The sequence below is a fragment of the Berghia stephanieae genome, unplaced genomic scaffold (assembly GCF_034508935.2).
Source record: "Berghia stephanieae isolate SIO BIC M18660-M18661 unplaced genomic scaffold, UCSD_Bste_1.3 scaffold1133, whole genome shotgun sequence".
Taxonomy (NCBI): Eukaryota; Metazoa; Mollusca; class Gastropoda; order Nudibranchia; family Aeolidiidae; genus Berghia; species Berghia stephanieae.
The window spans coordinates 7501-12262 of record NW_027622106.1 but is presented as its reverse complement, the minus strand read 5'-3'; the positions used below and the strand labels follow the sequence as shown (position 1 = coordinate 12262).

The 4762-nt window shown below is 42.6% G+C and overlaps 1 long non-coding RNA gene across 1 annotated transcript; it reads right to left on the bottom strand.

Moving 5' to 3' along the window:
- Positions 1-3854: 3854 nt before the first annotated feature.
- Positions 3855-4746, bottom strand: LOC144960970 (uncharacterized). The gene is made up of 2 exons (XR_013643003.1): positions 4557-4746; positions 3855-4270 (listed from the first exon to the last, which is right to left on the bottom strand). It is a non-coding gene; the product is annotated as an uncharacterized LOC144960970 (long non-coding RNA).
- Between the last annotated feature and the right edge of the window lie 16 nt (positions 4747-4762).

Below are 4762 nucleotides of genomic sequence, written 5' to 3'. Positions count from 1 at the left end.
GACGCTGACATCCCCCCCCCCCCCCGCTCCCCTCTTCCTTCATTTGGCGCCCTCAACGATATCACCCTACGACACTGCCAAGAAAGAAAGACACCATCTTCCTATTCGTCTTCTTCTTATTATTATTATTATTATAATAAATATAACAAAATGAATGAGCACCGACGAAAGGCTCTGGCGACTCTTGTCCGAGCTCATTATATTTAAAATTATTACTCTCCATAGCGGAAATGCGTCCTACAAATAGATACCGCTATCAGTCTACGACACTGCCACCATTGGAACGGTAAAAATCGCGTTCCAGAACTATACTGCCGGAAATCAAATCCGGCATGCCATCCTTCTTTACGAAGCGGAAATGCGCACGACCAATGACGTTAAAGACGCTGACACACCCCCCCCCACCCCTTTCCTTCATTTGGCGCCCTCAACGATATCACCCTACGACACTGCCACCAGAAAGAAAGACACCATCTTCCTATTCCTCTTCTTCTTCTTGTTATTATTATAATAAATATACAAAATGAACGAGCACCGACGGAACGGCTCTGGCGACTCTTGTCCGAGCTCATTATATTTAAAATTATTACTCTCCATAGCGGAAATGCGTCCTACAAATAGATACCGCTATCAGTCTACGACACTGCCACCATTGGAACGGAAAAAATCGCGTTCCAGAACTATACTGCCGGAAATCAAATCCGTCATGCCATCCTTCTTTACGAAGCGGAAATGCGCACGACCAATGACGTTAAAGACGCTGACACACCCCCCCCCCCAAACCCCTTCCTTCATTTGGCGCCCTCAACGATATCACCATACGACACTGCCACCAGAAAGAAGGACACCATCTTTCTATTCCTCTTATTATTTTTATTTTAAAATATAACAAAATAAATGAGCACCGACGGAACGGCTCTGGCGACTTTTCCGAGCTCTTCACTTTTAAAATTATTACTCTCCATAGCGGAAATGCGTCCTACAAATAGATACCGCTATCCCTCTACGACACTGCCACCATTGGAATCGATAAAGCCACGTTTAAGAACTATATTGCCGAAAATCAAATACGCCATGCCACGAGTAAAAAAACTGTTTTGCACTAAAGTGTCCGAGCCCTGTCCGAAGAGGTTCGCTTTTGAAACAATTCCTTCTTTACGTAGCGGAAAAACGCACGACCAATAACGTTAAAGTCGTGGACATCCCCCCACCCCCCTTCCTTCATTTGGCGCCCTCAACGATATCACCCTACGACACTGCCACAAGAAAGAAAGACACCATCTTCCTATTCGTCTTCTTCTTCTTCTTATTATTATTATTATAAATATAACAAAATGAATGAGCACCGACGAAACGGCTCTGGCGACTCTTGTCCGAGCTCATTATATTTAAAATTATTACTCTCCATAGCGGAAATGCGTCCTACAAATAGATACCGCTATCAGTCTACGACACTGCCACCATTGGAACGGAAAAATCGCGTTCCAGAACTATACTGCCGGAAATCAAATCCGGCATGCCATCCTTCTTTACGAAGCGGAGATGCGCACGACCAATGACGTTAAAGACGCTGACACACCCCCCCCCCCCACCCCCCTTCCTTCATTTGGCGCCCTCAACCATATCACCCTACGACACTGCCACCAGAAAGAAAGACACCATCTTCCTATTCCTCTTCTTCTTCTTTTATTATTATAATAAATATAACAAAATGAACGAGCACCGACGGAACGGCTCTGGCGACTCTTGTCCGAGCTCATTATATTTAAAATTATTACTCTCCATAGCGGAAATGCGTCCTACAAATAGATACCGCTATCAGTCTACGACACTGCCACCATTGGAACGGAAAAAATCGCGTTCCAGAACTATACTGCCGGAAATCAAATCCGGCATGCCATCCTTCTTTACGAAGCGGAGATGCGCACGACCAATGACGTTAAAGACGCTGACACACACCCCCCCCCCCACCCCCCTTCCTTCATTTGGCGCCCTCAACGATATCACCCTACGACACTGCCACCAGAAAGAAAGACACCATCTTCCTATTCCTCTTCTTCTTCTTGTTATTATTATAATAAATATAACAAAATGAACGAGCACCGACGGAACGGCTCTGGCGACTCTTGTCCGAGCTCATTATATTTAAAATTATTACTCTCCATAGCGGAAATGCGTCCTACAAATAGATACCGCTATCAGTCTACGACACTGCCACCATTGGAACGGAAAAAATCGCGTTCCAGAACTATACTGCCGGAAATCAAATCCGTCATGCCATCCTTCTTTACGAAGCGGAAATGCGCACGACCAATGACGTTAAAGACGCTGACACACCCCCCCCCCCAAACCCCTTCCTTCATTTGGCGCCCTCAACGATATCACCATACGACACTGCCACCAGAAAGAAGGACACCATCTTTCTATTCCTCTTATTATTTTATTTTAAAATATAACAAAATAAATGAGCACCGACGGAACGGCTCTGGCGACTTTTCCGAGCTCTTTACTTTTAAATTATTACTCTCCATAGCGGAAATGCGTCCTACAAATAGATACCGCTATCCTTCTACGACACTGCCACCATTGGAACCGATAAAGCCACGTTCAAGAACTATACTGCCAAAAATCAAATACGCCATGCCACGAGTAAAAAAACTGTTTTGCACTAAAGTGCCCGAGCCCTGTCCGAAGGGGTTCGCTTTTTGAAACAATTCCTTCTTTACGTAGCGGAAATACGCACGACCAATAACGTTAAAGTCGTGGACATCCCCCACCCCCCTTCCTTCATTTGGCGCCCTCAACGATATCACCCTACGACACTGCCACCAGAAAGAAGGACACCATCTTCCTATTCCTCTTCTTCTTATTATTATTATTATAATAAATATAACAAAATGAATGAGCACCGACGGAACGGCTCTGGCGACTCTTGTCCGAGCTCATTATATTTAAAATTATTACTCTCCATAGCGGAAATGCGTCCTACAAATAGATACCGCAATCCCTCTACGGCACTGCCACCATTGGAACGGACAAAGCCATGTTCAAGAACTATACTGCCGAAAATCAAATCCGCCATGCCACGAGTAAAAAAAACTGTTTTGCACTAAAGTGTCCGAGCCCTGTCCGATGGTGGTCGCTTTTTGAAATAATTACTTCTTTACGTAGCGGAAATGCGCACGACCAATGACGTTAAAGACGTGGACATTCCCCCACCTCCCTTCCTTTATATGGCGCCCCCTACGACTCTGTCACCAGAAAGAAAGACACCATCTTTCTATTCTTCTTAGTTTAATAAACATAATAAAATAAATGAGCTTTCATACAGCGCAATATCCACTAAACGTGCTCAAAACGCTTTACAAGGGGTCCCTGTCCAACAACAATACTTAGCACGTAGGACGAGACATGACGCCTGTTAGGCGATATTACAATTTTTCGGACAGGGACAACGTTGTTAACTGTCAGGCATCCATTTTACACCTGAGTACGGTGAAATAATGTGAGTAAACAGTCTATTCCAAGGACACAATTATGCGCCGAGCAAGGCTCGAACCCAGGAAAGCGAGTGTCATACCACTAGTCCACATAGCCTTCTTCTTCTTCTTCTTCTTCTTCTTCTTCTTCTTCTTCTTCTTCTTCTTCTTCTTCTTCTTCTTCTTCTTTCTTCTTCTTCTTCTTCTTCTTCTTCTTCTGCTAATCTTCATCGTCTTCTCTCTCTTCTCTCTTCTTCTTCTTCTTCTTCTTCTTCTTCTTCTTCTTCTTCTTCTTCTTCTTCTTCTTCTTCTTCTTTTCTTCTTCTTCTTCTTCTTTCTTCTTCTCCTTCTGTGAAAACGAGACAGAATTTACAATAAAATTCAAAGTTTATTATTAAAAGAATTACAATTAGTATACCATTTTTTTTGGAATTTCAGGCAATATATAAATATATATGAGCTGTTTCACGAAACTTTCTTCCACGGCCGACTATATGTTCCCAGGGAGTGAGATGCAGTTCAACGTTGGTTTGTTGTCATAATAAAAGAAAAGAAATGGACTGTGGAGGCTTTTAGAAAATAAGGTCTTTGTCCTCTGGCCATGCTCGCATTTTATATGTTAAAGTTTTATCTTTAATCTTGGCAAAGGTTCTGTGAAACTCTGGGAAGGCTGTCCTGAGTGATCTTATAAGACATGGATCCACCGTCGTCTTCCTTCTATAGGCTCCTAAATAATGGAAGGCCATCTGAAGTTCGTCCTTAGTAAATTTATTCCTGGCCGTCACATATATCTGGGGGAAAATAAGAAAGAAAAGAAAAAGAAAATGTATTTGTACTAGAAGAGAATTAATCTACATGAGTGGGGAGTGGGAGGGGAGGTATTTTGTTACTCCGATGTAACTTAAGAATTAGATAAATCTCTTTACATCTCCTTAGAGAGACCCCCCCTCCCCCAAAAAACCACCCCCCCCCACCCCGAACTTTCCAAATTATCTCCCAGTAGAAGCCGATCCTTTACTCGGTAATTTTTGTATTACGTAGACAAAGGAAACAAAGCCAAACTCATAATTTACTTACGCCTTTTAAGACCTTGTCTTCTCTGATGCAATTATTGGGGCACGTCTCCGGGTTTATTGCAGACAAAGTCTTTGTGAAATATAGCACACTTGTATCTGTTTAATTTAAAAGAATAAACATAGATATTTGAATCATCTAAAGCCGTGTGATTATTAGTTTTTATTAAAGAAATGTTTAATCCTTTACCGCCAAAAACCTCACACTAT